The sequence below is a fragment of the Suricata suricatta genome, chromosome 3 (assembly GCF_006229205.1).
Source record: "Suricata suricatta isolate VVHF042 chromosome 3, meerkat_22Aug2017_6uvM2_HiC, whole genome shotgun sequence".
In the NCBI taxonomy this organism is placed as follows: Eukaryota; Metazoa; Chordata; class Mammalia; order Carnivora; family Herpestidae; genus Suricata; species Suricata suricatta.
The window spans coordinates 67201488-67217778 of NC_043702.1; the positions used below are offsets into that span (position 1 = coordinate 67201488).

The 16291-nt window shown below is 39.5% G+C and overlaps 1 long non-coding RNA gene across 2 annotated transcripts in view; it reads right to left on the reverse strand.

Annotated features, from left to right (window-relative positions):
- Positions 1-8512: 8512 nt before the first annotated feature.
- LOC115287772 overlaps positions 8513-16291 on the reverse strand; it is a 39590-nt gene continuing 31811 nt past the window's right edge. For both annotated transcript variants that reach the window (XR_003906644.1, XR_003906645.1), the window contains one exon: positions 8513-11663. This is a non-coding gene — a long non-coding RNA (uncharacterized LOC115287772). The remainder of the gene's footprint in view (positions 11664-16291) is intronic.

Here is a 16291-nt window from a genome sequence, read left to right on the forward strand (position 1 = left end):
AAAAAAACCCCAAAAAAACCAAAATGAGTTTTAGTGGGCCGAAATCAATGTGTTGGCAGGGCCAGCCTCGCTCCAGGGCTGCAGGAAGGAATCTGTCCTCTTGTATTTTCCAACTTCTTAGAGGCTGCCTCCATCCCGGGCTGCTGGCCTCTTCCCTACCTCCCCAGTGTGTCTCCAGTCTCAGCTCCCAACCTTGTATCTCGTTTCTCTCCAACCCTACTCCTCCCTTTCTCTCTGTGGACACTGGCAATGACATTGGGTCTGCCTGGCTAACCCAGGAGAATCCCCCATCTCAAGATCTTTAACTTAATCACACCTGCAAAGTTTCCTTTTCCACGTAGGGTAATATCTTCACAGGTTCTGGGTGTCCAGATGTGGGCATTTCTCAGGGGTCATTACTCAGCTAGCGAGACCCAAGACTTATCACACAGATATGACATGTAGAAAGTATGGGTTTTATGGTAAAAGGCCTGAGATTTATTGGGGACCTAATCAATGCCAGAAACAAAAAGGAAATGCTATCATGTAAACAGTAACTTCCCTACTGAGTAAGATAAGAAGAAAATGTTGCTATTTGTTGACAACTGATTAGAACTTGAGCAGAAATACCATTACCAGTTTTGTGTAGTGAACTGTGGAATAGATGGCAAAGGAGGAAAATTTTAAATTACAAAAATATATATATATTGTAGGGGAAAAAAGTCTTCTGAAAAATAAAGGAATTGCAACTGTGTAGCTTGGGCGGGGGAGGGGAACAGCGTAAGTCTTAATAATTAATTGGAAGGGAGAGAGTGTGGGCCAGAGATAATTAGCAGGAAGGTTTTCTCTTGTCTTTTCCATAGTCACAGAGAGCTGTAAAAAGAGGAAATGGGCCAAGCTGCAGTGAGAAGCTGGGTTTTTAAAAAAGGAAGTTCTTGACCATGAAGATCAGACTACCAAGGGAAGCTGTGTAATCTCCATCCTTAAAGAGCTTTAAAAATAGTATAAACAGCCATCTGCACAAGATGATTTATGCATTGACCTTCAGGAGGCGGGCCCAGATCATCTCATGAAGTCCCTTCCAAGTGTGGGATTCTATGATTTAATCAGTATGTGATTTTTCTCAGCTCCACATTTTGTGAGATAACCAGCAGATGGGAGCCACAAATCCCCCAACATCATACCAAAATCATGGTTCCTCACACTGGTAGGGCCTGGCCAAGCTTGCCAAATTGGCACCGGTTGTAAAAATCATTGAAGGACCCACCTCAAACATTTATTTATCTCCTCGTGGGTGTCTGGACCACCCATGTCCACAAAATACAGATAATCGTTTACCGATTCATGTGCATTTAGCTTTGATTTAGCATAAAAGAAAGTTGCACACATTAGAAATATTTGCCTGTTTTTGAAATCCGATGCAGTACCTCTCGAAAATGTTATTAGAAATTTGCAGACCTTAGTCTAAGCAGAAATGAGGCCAATTGGACACTTCGCTTTGAAAAGATTCACAGCTCACTTGGGCCTGAGTGCTTCTCACTTAGATGACAGATACGGTTCCCCGTGTACATTCGTTTGTTCACTGAACAAATATTTGCGTGCTGACTGCATTCTAGAATATGTACAAAGCATTGGGATGCGACAGTGAGTCAGATTCTGCCCATCTCTCCTGCAGCTTGGAGTCAACTGGGAGAGACAAACAAACAAACAGAGCATTTCAATGCAAAGGGATACAAGCTGCCATGGAGGTAGGGGTGCGGTGCTAATGTGGAGGAGCAACCAACCCAGCTGGAGGGACCCAAGAGGATTTCTGGAGGAGGTGACACCTAAGCTAGGGTGTCAAGGCTGAATGGACATTGCAGGGGAAAGAGGGCGATGGGAGGAGCATTTCATGGAAAGAGAGCGGACTGGTTGAGAGGCTGGCGGGACGCACGGTGTGGGAAGTGAGAACCTGTGCCTGTGGACAGAGCATGTCAGGCAGAGCAGGGTGAAAGGTGGCTGGGAGGGAGGGCCCGAGGGAGTGTCAGCAGTGAGGCCTGAGAGATCCACGAGAGGCCTCAGAGGCTTGCTCAAAACTTGGGACTTGGTGTGAAGATAGTGAGCAGCCATTGAAAGATCTAGATCAGGTCTGTCCCTTTAAGAGGTATATTAGTGCAATTTTGAATTCAAGGGAAAGAGGAACATTTACATCGGTCTCAGAAAAAGGAAGAATGTATTGAAAATATAAGGAATCAAGGTAAGATCTGAATGTCCACACTGAGTGAAAGGGCAACACACTTGCTGGGGGCTACAGAGCCAGGCACGGGACCATCACAGTGCCACATTCGTCTTTCCGGCTGCTCCTTCCTGCCTCCTCCCTTCCACGTGCTCTTCCAGTTTCTCCGGTTCTATTAGTGGTCACCAAAAACTTCTGACCTTTAAGCTCACAGTCTTGACAAGCCAGAACAGACTGGTCCAGCTCTCTCATTCCTAGATCCAAAATGCCGATGGAAGGGACTTCCAGGCCTCACTTCAGTCTAGGAACTCATCTCTTGACTACAGAGCCGGGCCACTGCGCAGAAACACAGGACAACAGGGCAGCCGTGCAGCAGCAAGCTGGATGGGGAAGGAGGGCTTCTTTCCAGAAATGGAAGGGGCTGCTTTGCAGATTTGCCTGTGTGGCCTTCTGCAACTTGAATTCATGGAAACCTGGAGGCAGAGCCCCTGGGGAGATGGTTGTACGTGTGTGTGTGTGAGCCCAGCTTATACCTGGGCTCAGTGAGGAGAGGTGAAGCCCCCATTACGCCCAGGAACCACACAGCCCACTAGCCACAAGCCCAGAGCAGCTTTGGACTTCCCGTTAGGCTCTGCAATCCAGAGAACAGTTTTCTGGGAATGTGTTCCTCTTCAAAACTGTAACTACTGGCAAGTTCTACTCTCGTATATGAATTTCCAATCAGCATGCTCTTACTGAAATTGTTCTTTCGTTTCATTGTGTTACTAAAAAAAGTATGACAGGTTGGAATGCTTGTTTATGTGAATGTCTGCAACCGTAATTTCTTATATGGTAATTTGGAATCATTCTACAGGCTACCATTTATAATATTCTCTGAAACAATAAAATCAGATTATCAGCATTAATAAAACATTCTTTAAATTTGTGAAGTGTGAGGTATAAACATTTTCATTAATGAATAATTTTACCTCTATAGAACTCCATCCGTTTTAGATTTTGGCCAGCAGATGCTACATTAAGCAATGTGTATGCAGTTACCTGTTTAACCACGAGATGGCACCATACATCTTTCCTTCTAATTTTCTCTCAAACTAGCTTCTCAGAAATGAGATTTGCTTTTTTGTTTTTATTGTTTTCCAAGCAGTTAATCATATTTTTGCATTATTTACTGAATACTCATCAGGGTCACTACTCTTTTGTGATACTTCCTTTAACTATATACTAAGTTTCCATATATGCTACACCTGTGTTTCTAGGCAATTTTATAATCTGTCAACCCTTATGACAAAACCATGCTGTTTTAATTATTTTAGTTTTACAATACATTTTAATATCTTCTATCACCATCATTTCTCCTCACTTGTGTCTTCAATTTCAAAAGTCTTTTCATCCGTTAATTTATCCACATGAGATTTAGCCTCGTTTTATAACCTTAAAAAAATCCACTGGCACTGTAATTCAAATTATCAATATATTTAGCAATAAATTTATCAGTTATTTTGGGGGAAAGTTATACCTTTGGAATGCTCATTTCCTTCAGCGGAATGAATGCTTTTGAATTAGTGATGTGGACAAGAATATATGTAAAATTTTTGGCATGTACATGAGTGTCTGTGTGCAGGTGTAAGAATAAATGAGTATATACAGAGGGACACAGTGAAATATTCCTTATAAAAGAGAAAAACCGGGGAGAACTTCTCAGGCTCTTTTGTAGCAGACTCGCTAAATAAAATACATATTTTCAACATAATATTGCTCCACTACATATGGTGATTTCAAATGATTGTCAAATGATAAAATACTCATAATAAAAGGCCAACTAAATATAAGTAAACATATACACAACTTGATAACAATTTTGTTTAAAAAATAGATACAGAAAGAAATAGGTAATATGCTAACCCTTTCTCACTGGGAGTAGCATTACAACAAATTTGTACTTCCTCTTTTTTTATTAAAAAAAATTTTAATGTTTATTTACTTTTGAGACAGAGAGAGTGCCTGAGTGAGGAAGGGGCAGAAGGAGAGGGAGACACAGAATCTGAAGCAGGCTCTGTGCTGACAGCTCCAACATGGGGCTCCAACCTATGAACCGTGAGATCATGACCTGAGCTTACGAAGGATGCTTAACCAACTGAGCCACCCAGGTGCCCCTAATTTGTATATTCTTAACAAGGTTAGAATTTACTACAGTAAACATGTATTGCTTTCATAATCAGAAAAGCAAAACAAACTTCTAAACCTTTAAAACAAGTAAGCTTCATGGAGATTGCAAAAATAAGCCATCTTCTGTATATGCAGGTAGACATACACCTATGCACTAGATTGATTTGTTGCTCAATCTTTTTATAAAATTACTTGTTAAATACCTACTTTTGTATTATTCAAATCAGAAAATCTCCCATAGCTCAAAAGGTACCATTCTGATACTTTTTGCACATATGTTCCCTACTATTTATTCCCTGTGACTTCTCTCAGGTGTGAGTCACAGTCGCCAGAAAGTGTGTTGTTGTAAGATTCTCCACCATAACTTCTTATGTACGATGTCTAACCTCTCAACTTTTTTCCTGAGAACAAGTCTTCATCTTCCAGTAAGTAATAAAAATCAGTGGGTCTCAAACTCTCTGGTCTTAGAGGCTTTCTATCTTCCTAAAAATTGTTGACTACCCCAAGGACCTTTGTTTATTTAGGTTATGGTTATTAACATTTAACATATTTAAAATGAAAGCAGAGATTTCTAAATCTTTACTTAATTCATTTAAAATAACAATAAGGAGGGGCTGGCCAAAACAGATTTCTCAACTCCCCTCCTCCCATGGACACAGAGAATGCACAGCTCGGAGAAATTACCTCCGAAGGAAATCCAGGAACTAGCTGAGCAGCTCTCACACATCAGGTGAACAAGAAAAGACCTGCCCGGAAAAGGGTAGAAATGGCCGAGATAGGCTCTCAGCACAGGCCCTGTGCCTGGCCCAGTGCATGCAACCTCCAGGGTACGTTCAACTCCTAGCTTCTCCCTGAGAAGGGAAGGGTTTGGACCCCACGTTTAGTGCTACGACTTCCAGGACTCCCACTTTGGGGATTAGCCCCTAAACAGCTCCGTGACACTCAGCTAACACTACAGCAAACAAAGGAACAGCTCTCTACAGGAGCTGCAGCATTCGCTGCAGCTGTCTCCACCGCGCTCAGCACAGAGGCAGCAAGGAAAACTGCCCAACTCCCAGTCTTTCCCAAACAGGTCCATCTGTAAACTTTGAAAGCTGCAGATCAGTCTTCTAATTTAACATACATCTAAGGGCTGACTGTGTTCTTCTCCAGAGAATGCCCACTCTCACCACTTTTATTCAACATAGTACTGGAAGTCCTAGCCAGAGCAATTATGCAAGAAAAAGAAATAAAAGTCATCCAAATTGGATAGGAAGAAGTAAAATTGTCTCTATTTGCAGATGACATGGTATTATATATAGAAAATCCTAAAGATTCCACCAAAAAACTGTTGGAACTAGTAAAGAAATTCAGTAAAATTGCAAGATACAGAAATCAATATACAAGAAGTGGTCACATTTCTATACACTAACAACAAACTATCAGAAAGAGAAATTAAGATAACAGTCTCATTTATAACAGCATCAAAAAGAATGGGATACTTAGGAATAAATCTAAACAAGGAGGTGAAAGATCTATACACTGAAACTGTAAGATACTGATGAAAGGAAATGAAGAACAAAAATAAGTGGACGGATATTTTGTGCTTACAGATGGAAGAATCGATATTGTTTAAATGTCTGTACTATCCAAAGCAATCTACAGATTCAATGCAATACCTATAAAGTGACAATGGTATTTTTCACAGAAATTTAAAAAAAAAAAGCAATCCTACAATTTGTATGGAACCATAAAACTCCTTGAATAACTAAAGCAATTTTTAAGAAGAACAAAGCTGGAGGCATCACACTTCCTGATCTCATGCGATACTACAAAGTTATAGTAATCAAAACTGTATAATATTGACATAACAAAGGGTACATAGATCAAGTTAACGGAACAAAGAGCCCAGAAATAAGCTCATGCATATGGGGACAATCAATTTTTGAAAAAGGAGTCAAGAATATACCGTGGGGAAAGGATAGTCTCCTCAATGAAGAGTGTTGGGAAAACAATCGTCACACACCTGGGGTGAAACTGGGTGCTTACTTTGTACTAATCACAAAAGTCAACTCAAAACGCACTAAAAACTTTAAGACCCGAAACAGTAAAACTTCTAGAAGAAAACTCAAAATGCTCCTTGACATTGGTCTTGCTGATGAGTTTGTGGGTTTGATACCACCAATAAAGGCAACAAAAGCAAAAGTGAAGTGAGACTACAGCAAACTGAAAAGTTTCTGCTCAGTAGGGGAGACTATCAACAAAATGAAGGAAAAAAAACAGTCTATGGAGTGGGAAAAAGTATTTGCAAGCCACATATCCAATAAGGGGTTAATGTCTGAAATATACTAGAAACTCATACAACTCAATAGCAAAATAAAACAAAACAAAAACACAAATAGCCCAGGTAACAATTAGTTAAAGGACCTAAATAGACATTTTTCCAAGAAGACATACAAATGGCCAACAGGTACATGAAGAGATGCTCAATATCACTAATCATCAGGGAAATGCAAATCAAAATCACAATGAGATACTACCTCATATCTCTTAGGGTGGCTATTATTAAATAGACAAGAGATAAAAAAGTGTTGGCAAGGATGTGGAGTAAAGGGAACCCCTTTACATTGTTGATGGGAATATAAATTGCCATAGAAAACACTATGGAGGTTTAAAAGTAGAACTACCATGGAATCCACAAATCCCACTTCTGGTTGTGCATTCAAAGTAAACGAAACCCTATCTCAAAGAGATGTCTATATTCCCATGGTCATTCAAGCTTTAGTCACAATAACCAAGCCATGGACACAATCTAAGTGTCCCATCAAAGGATGAATGGATCAAGCAAATATGGTATCTATAGACTATAGGGTATTATTCAGCCTTTAAAAAATGGGATTGCTAACATTTGTGGCATGTATGTACCTTGCAGACATTACGCGAAGTGAAACAAGCCAGACACAGTAAGACAAATATTGCATACTATCACTTTTATGTGTAATTTAATAAGAAAAAGAAGTTCAAATTCTTAGAAACAGAGAGTAGAGAAGTGGTTGCCAGGGACTGGGGAGTAGGCAAAATACACAGAAGTTGGTAAACAGGTACAGAGTTTCAGTTATAAAATGAATAAGGTCTGAGGACCTAATGTATATATTTGATTGTGACTATAGCTGGTAACACTGGATTGTATAACTGAAATTTGCTAGTGGAAGTGAACTTAATATTCTCTCTCACACACATATACACAAAAGTAATATATGCAGTTATGTACATGTTAAATAACTGTATGGGATAATCCTTTTGCAATATATATGCATGTCAAATCATCATGTTGTAGACATGTTTTGTCAATTATACCTCAATGAAGCTGAAAAAAAAAAAAGATTTTGTCTGAGACTTCAGCTGGATTTAAACTTCTACTGGGGAAGGATACACTTCCATTCTCACTCAGCTTGTTGACAGAACTCAATTTCTTGCAGTGGTAGGACTGCGGGATTTGTGAGTAAGAAGCTGGCTGTGAGTTAGAAGCCATCCTTAGTTCCTTGAGGCCACCTGTATTTCCTTGCCGCATAGGGTTCCCCAACATGGCTATTTACTTCCTCAGAGCCAGCAAATAACTCCAGCAAAATGAGCACTACATTTTTTTGGGTAAGAGAAATACTAATCACAAATATCCTATTATATTTGGCATATTTTATTGGTTAGTGTTTTCAGAAGGGTTTATGGAGAGGACTGGCTATAGAAAACCAAATAGTTTTTCTGACAGAATGAGAAAAAGCCTTCATAAGGAGGAGATATTTTAGCTGAGACCTCAAATGAGAAGGAACCAGTTGTGAGAAGATGGGGGTTGGAGGTGAGGATCATTCTGAGGAAAAGGAACATAAAGTAGGAAATGTAGCTATACCCATAGACAGAAAATCCTATCATACCATTATAACATTGTGTTTTATTTATTTCTGTGTCTGTGTTTGCCATCATCCAGAGAGCTGTATAAATTATCTCAGAATCTTCAACATCTTTTACATAGTATAGGCACTCAATAAATTTAATAAATGGGTGGATTTAAAAACAAACAAACAAACAAACCCATTTTAACAATAACAATTTTTATGGAAAAAATTGTATTTTCCAAAACAGAAAAAAGAAAGCAAAACTTTGGCATTGTTTTACTTTAAAAAAAAATCTCCTTAATTTCTAGCTTAATAGAAGACAGCTGGATTCTCATGTCGACTTCTGCACCCAATCTGTTGTGCTATCATACCCTCTGTCACATACCCTCTGGAAAAAGCTACTGTACATTCACAAGACAAAAATCAAAAGTGGAAATTGACATCTTTTTATTATCATTATGCAAGTACTTGAGATCTTGGGGAATTCCAGGGGTGCTCAAACTGTACTCTGAGATTAATTACATAGCTGAACCAACTGAAACCAAACTCCACATTTTTTCCCTGTTTCTTTTTTAATACTTATGTACTCAACTGAACAAAAATAATGATAATGAGAAAAGAACGCTAGCATAAAACGGTGGTTACTCACTATCCACTTGCCTACATGGAGAATACTTTAAGCCACACCAGTGTGCCATTCTAGAAATTACTGGGTTTGTTGAAGTCATCTCACCCCACCACTACTTGTTTACTCATCATACAGCCTACTTTCTGGCCAATAACTAACTACTTTTCTTTCCATCTCACTTCCTAAACCCCAATTCCAACAACTCCCCAACTCCACAAATACCTCCAATCTACTGATCCTACATTTCCACTGGTTCTCCTTATAACCTCAAACACTTCCCCCCATAACCCAGCTTAAATTCCATGGTCACTTATTATAATCACTCCCTTAAATTTGTCCCCGACTTCTTTGCTTTGCTCTCACTTCATCAAACTCCCTTGGATAAAACCCAATCCTGGTTAAATTCGACATTCTGCCTACTCTGTGCCTACACCCACACTGATGAACATGTCTAGAGAAAAATCCACTGATGACATCAATCGAGATTCACGATCGCCAACATTATGTGGGTGATTAACCCTGTCCAGCAATTCCATTGTAGTTCCCTAGATCATTTACTCTTCCAAATAACTATGTCTAACTTTCTTTCTCCTCAAACTCCAAGGCCTCCTCCATCATCATTCTCAGATAACTTTATCTCCCATGTAACTAAGAAAACTAATGCAATCAGGAAAGCCCCTCCACATCTTGCCATCTGCGTGTGTGCTCATACTGCACTTCCCTTCTTGCACTACAGTTGAGTCATGCATATTCCTAAAGACCAACCCCTCCAATGGTATGCTAGATCCGTCACCTCAAATCTACTTAAGCCATTGCTCTAGCAATTTTCCCCCTCTCTCCTGTCCAAGTTATTCCTCTCTCCTGGGTCTAGCCCAGGAGCCTATGAAAATACTTGGATTGTGTATTCATTGATAAAAACTCTTCATCCTGTATCTCTCTCCAGCTATTGCCCATTCTTCTCCTTCCCTTAACAACAACAAACTCCTTGAAGAGCTTCCTATACTTGCTGTTTCAATTTCACTCCTTCTCTTCTTTGTTGAACCTACTCTAATCAAACTTTTACTATGATTACTTTTCCAAATTTGTTCTTATCCAGCTCATCAGTAACTTACACATTGCAATGATCAACTCTCAGGCCTCACCTTCCTTGATTATTAGCACTTGACAGACTTGTACAAGCCTTCCTTTTTGCAAACTTTTTCACCTGGCTTCCAGAACATCTTGCTCTCCTAGTTTTCCTCTATAGGACCTCTATGAAGGCAGAAGAGAGAAGATTGCTATTTGAACCTGAATTGTAGAAGTCTCTGTAGTCATTAGGAGATTGAGTTAGACAGAATAGCCAAATGGAGAAGGCTCAGAAGCCTTATCTGGGATTGAAGGAAAGAGAGTAATTGACCTTTGCATGATGTAAATAGGAGGTCACTTAGCCTAGAAAGATGGTCCAGGTGGGAAGGTAGATATTGTCATCCATGATATCAGGTCTCAGGGATCAGAGATCCAGGCAAATGGCCAAGGATGCAGTAATGACAGGTAAGGGGAGAGATAAGGTAACAATACTGGAAATCCCAACTCCAGTCAGGTAACCAGATTGTATTGATATTAATACTATTCATACACTTACTATCTAACTTATACAAAGTGGCTATTGTTCATGGCTATTGTTTCTTCACAATATCTCTGAGCAATGCACATATTTTTACCCAATTGTATGAATGTAGAAACTGAGGTTAAATGGAGGTGTCGTACAGGTTAAAGCAATTGAGTAAAATTGTACTGAGTTGTTAAGAGTTGAGACTAGAACTCAGATCCAAGAAAGCCAATAAATTGTGCCAAGGCATCAGCAACCAATGCTTTATACACAGAATTCTGGGTGAGGGAGTCAGAAGCTCCAGACAGCATGGTCCAGAAAGACCAGGAAATCAACATCAGATCTTCAGACTGGGTGCCAGATATGTGTGGGTGTAAGGATGGGACAGGAATAAGTGGCAATCCTGACAGGTCAACAGGAAGGGGTGCTTCCTGTGTGCCAGTACCTGCAGATGAATTGAGCTGAGAACAGGTAGAAGCAGCAGGTGGGATCACCTGACGGAAGGAGTGGAGTGGAGGTGTAGAAAGCTGAGTCATTTCTGACAATCATCTCATAGAATAAATAAACCCACAGTTCTCTGTGAAATATCTGATGTTTACTTCCAGGAATCCCTTGGCATCTGTCCCAAGAAGAAGCAAATGTGTGTCATTTAGTGGGATAGCCACTGGGTGCTAGAAGGGCTGAGCAAGGGGTGAGAGGGTGGATTTTTCCCTATATTTAACTAGGTTGTCATCCAAAGGATTTTAAACAGCTCATGGAACTGCATAATCCTTTAAAAATGGAGTAAAAAATTGACAAAATATTTTTGACATGTAATTTGTTAATTCTTAGAGCAGGAGTTTTGAAACTTTCAGTGTAACGTATATTAAATGATATGACCCATAATGAAATCACAGCACTTGCTTCTCTGATCCATTCCCCCTAAACATGGGTTCAATGAACTGAACCTTCCCTTGACCTTGGATGAACACTCAGGCATATCCTAATGACTTTTTTAGACATTCTCAGAGGTCTATGTCAGGAAAAATGTATTCTATAGTTACTTTAGTAACAAAGAGTTAAATTCTCTAATTGGAACATCTTATTTTTCCTAAACCTCTTGGCTCCTTGCTTGGGATGCTTCCCTGTGGATGGTTATCCATGATTTCTTCACTCTGTGCTTTTCCTCTTCCCTTCTGATGTTTGTCCTGCAGCTTACTTGCTGGTTTCTGGGTGGAGCTAGAGTCAGGAGAAGAACAAGAAATAGTAAGGGGATAGGCAATGTCTTTCATAAACTAGTTTTATCTAAATGTTTTAAATGTTTACAAATGAGTTGTTCTATTATGAACACTGTCTTAAACATCCTGTCAGGTCTCTCCTGGACCTCCCTGCAGGTCCCCTGTCCCAAACAGATGCATCCTATTATGGATTGTCAGGGGTTGGATGACCAACCATCCCAGTTTTGTCAAGGTGTATCCCTGTTTTAGCATTGAAAGTCCCATGACCCAGGAAACTCATCAGTCTGGGTAAACCAGAAGAGTGGATCACCCTAGTCATGCTTCTAAAGCCTTTAATTAATCTGGTTATCAACTCCAACTTCTGGCGTCTAGTCCTTCACCCACCTAAGTTCCCATTAGACAAAGTCGATGATAAATTTACACTGCCTCACTCAAGTGACCTTCATGACTACTCCACATAGACTATTCCTTTAAAATCTGGAGGTATAAGCCCTTCATCTTTACTAAATCCAAGTATTTGTAGCAATTATCTCCAAATGTACAGGGGAAGCAGCCTTCTGCACCCCCCCTTCCCCTTTCATGGAGAGAATCATATCTACAGCAGACCCATTAGACTAGACCCCTTTCCATTTACCTCTGAGAGGGTCTGGTGACACTTGGTGGGCCTCAAGGGGTGTCTAGTTTGAGCTTCTCCTTGGGAAGATATATGTTCCTCATGAGTGTGGTCAAGTCTACTTGTAACCCCTAAGAGGTGGAGAGGGAACCTATAAATAACCCTGACCTGGAGCCGCCTACCTTGTCTATTCTATGAGGTAGGATAATAGACAGTATTAATTAAATCACAGTTTAAAAAATAAGAATAATTTTAATAAAATGATAAGCTAAAACTGTTATTTGAAAGAAAATAACAGTAATAAATAATGAATTTTAATAAAATTAATAAAATGAATTTAACAAAATTGCCATTGCCCTATTTGGTGGGCTTTCTTTCTTTCTTAATGAAGTATAGTTGACACAGTGTTAACATTAGTTTCAGGCATATAACAGTGATTCAACAAATCTATACATTATGCGATGTTCACCACAAATACAGCTACCATTTGTTTCCATACAATGCTATTACAATACCATTGACTACATCCCCCAGGCTTTTATTCTTATGACTTATTCATTTCATAAGCCTGTTCCCATATTTGGCTGTCTAAGGTGTCGCCTGGACACTAATCTTCTGAGAATCTCAACTACAAGAAACATAGTTCAAACACTCCAAATGAACCTACCGAAGTCTCCTCTTACTAAAGTTGGAGCAAAGGAGATAATACCCACACCATTCCCTAGGCTGGAGAAACTTCTCTTTACAAAGATGTCACTTCAACATTCTCCATATCAACTCCTGGCATTTGAAAATGGCTGAGGGGATTCAAGTCATGGAATGTAAATGTTGCATACTGTGATCTGGCTACAAAATATTAGATCAAGTCTATCTTGGTGTCTCAGTCTCTAACTTTAGTTTTAACACTCTATTACACAAGATTATAGAAAAAAATACACCAAAAAATTCTACCCAGTAGGTGGCACCTGCAGAAATACATGTAGAGCATTTGTAGCAGATTGTATTTTCCAAAAATTGCCAGAGCAATGTTTATGTTCCCACATACTCTCCCAGAACCTTGACATCCTTCCATCAAGCAATGGAACCGATTCTCATCTGTCTGAATATGGAACACTTCAGTGACTTGCTTCTAACAAATACACAGTAGTGGATGTCTGACTTCCTAGATTAGATCCAAATAGGTAATATAGCTTCTAACTAATTTTCTCTTTCCTTCTTCCTCCTCCTCGCCCTCCTTGCTCCATTCTTTCTCTCAAGCAGCACTAGCTACATAATTTGCAGGGCCCAATGCAAAATGAAAATGATCTGCCTCTTGTTCAAACATTTAAAATTGCAAGACAATAGTTACAGTGCAATAAACCAAACAAGGGGTCCTTTTGAATGTGGGGCTCTATGTGACTGCATAGATCACAAGCCCAGGAAACCAGCCGTGCTGGAGATGCTTACCCTTGAAAGCTAGCCACCATGTTGAGAGGAAGCCCATGCTACATGGAGAAGTTACATGTAGCTCTTCCAATTGACAGCCCTAGGAAGACCCTCAGCCAACAGCTACATCAACCACCAGACATGTGAGTGAACATGCATTCAGATGATTCCAGGACTCAGCTTTCCAGTCTCCTGGATGAGATCCCAGATATTGTAGAAACAAGCTGCTGTCATTGTGCCCTCTCCAAACAGTCCATGTAAATAATGAAAGGTTCCTTTATGACATTATGTTTTAGAGTTGTTACAAAGCCATCTTAACAACAGTATGATTTATAGATACAACTTATTAAAGATTTCAGCCCAGTCACACCTGCCCACCACTATACCTTCAGACACCAGAACTCTCCCTAGTGTTGCTGAAAAAGTTCCCACGTTCTGGACTGCAACCAGTACAACACCACAGTGACAGGACCCCCAGACTTCCCATTTGCATCCTACTGCTGCCTGAAGTAGCCCCTGCTCTTGGCATCTTGGCCAGGATCAAACCTTAACCATCCTCCACATAAGGTTCTGCAGCTCCCTTGAGGGCTTTTTAGCCTTAAAACCTTTGAGACCACGCAGCTCTGATATCATGGGCAACCCTCTAGATACACTCAGCAATGAGACAGAACCCTTCATCCTGAGTTCAGATTCAGGGTTATTGTTCTAACCTCCTTGTATGTTAAATTGACCTGATGGAGTGGCTTCAGAACTCATGCATCATTTATATCAGGATTTCTATGAATATGAGGGTCTGAGACCCAAACCTCAAAGTTTTGAAACTCAACCTTTTCACTAGTTAGGAACCACAATCCAGTCCATAATCATGCACAATCCATTTGACTTAAATAGCTCCTGGAGGCCAATGGCTCTGTCTTTCCGCCTGCTTATTTGAGTGCCTTTGGGAGTCATATCTCTTGGAATTTAAAACACTCAACCCAAAGCAATTTAATATGACATAGAAGTCTAGAAAAGAAATACAAAAACAAAAACTCTAACTAGAAGGTTAGACATTTTTTAGGTTTTACAAATTATGAAACCATGACCACTGAAAGAAACTCATCCATTATACAAAATGATGTTATGAGTTATTTTGAAAAATATAGGAATGTTCTCAAAGTAAATGGGGATTTTACTATAGCAAATTTATTCCATGCAACAACTTACTAAATTATCTATCTGCTCCACTCTTGTTAGTTCCCAAATTTAGCCGTTCCTAAGCAAAGATGCCTTTTTTTCTGACTCTTCCTTTCAGTCACATATCAATGCATGTACCATTTCAAAACCATGTAAACAATTAACTTACCCAATACACACTTTAAAAAAAATCTAAATATTCTCAAATCTTGAAAATATTTCTCACATTCCTTTTTGGTATCCAGTTACCAAACAAACTTTAATTCAGATTGTTCTCAAACTTGTTTTCCATACCCAAACTGCATTCTACTTATTTGGAACTCACCACGCAGAAGAAAAATTTAATAAAAAATTCAAAATAAAATGCCATTGTATCCTTAGGGGGTTAGAGTTAATTATTAAAAAATGTATCTGTAAAGTTTTTTTTTCTGTTTTCTTTTCTTTTTCCTGAACTATATCCAAATGAAACCAAGCAAGATCATAAAGAAAGGTTATCAAAATATGCAGTTCAGATTCCCTGCAGGACCATTCATATCGCCATAGTGCTAAAAGTCATAATAGCAATAAACTATGAGGAAGTGTGAAGTCCTAGTCAAAAATCCAAAAACAGGATGTTAGAGAACAATAGAAGCCTGGCCTGCCTAGTGGTGTATGTACAGTTAGAGCAAGTGGCCAAATTTTACTATGAAGTCCATGGAAACATCGTTAAGCACTTTGGGATGTTTTCATAGTATTAAATTCAACTAAATACTCAGTTACAAGCTTGTTAAATAAGATAATATGGTTTCTCTCATTTTTCTCTTGTCAATGACCATGCAAGTGGGTACCACTATCACTGGTTGCACGGGGGAACCTCCTGGGATCATGCAGCTGGTGGCTGCATGCAAACCTCTTCCAATATCACACATCTGACCCTGCGCTCATTCATTAATTCATTCTCTCACTAGCTTATTCCTTTACTCTTCCCACCCAAACATGTGGTTAACACATTCAAAGTGTACCCAGTTCATGGGGAACAGAGATCAGAAACTCAGAGATTCCATGATGGAGTAAGTGGTCTGACAGAGGTAAACTGTTTTGGACACGCAGTACTCTCCAGAGGTCATACTCAGTAGAATCCTAAAGTAGAGATAATCGAATGAACTTGTTTTAAGGCATATTGTCTAACTCAGCACTTTTCAAACTATGCTTGAAGGAACACTAGTATTTGGCTTACTATCAATAGATATTCTGTGGATAACACAATATCCCAATTAACAAGAGTTGGTCTGTGGTGAAAACCAAGCACTTCATTCACTTAATAATTTAAGCTGGCTCACTGTTTTCAGCAATAAGCCTGCTGAGTTTGATCATTCAGAATTAGTCTTACATAATCTGGCTCATTCATGCAACAAGACCCCAGAAATGATCTCACA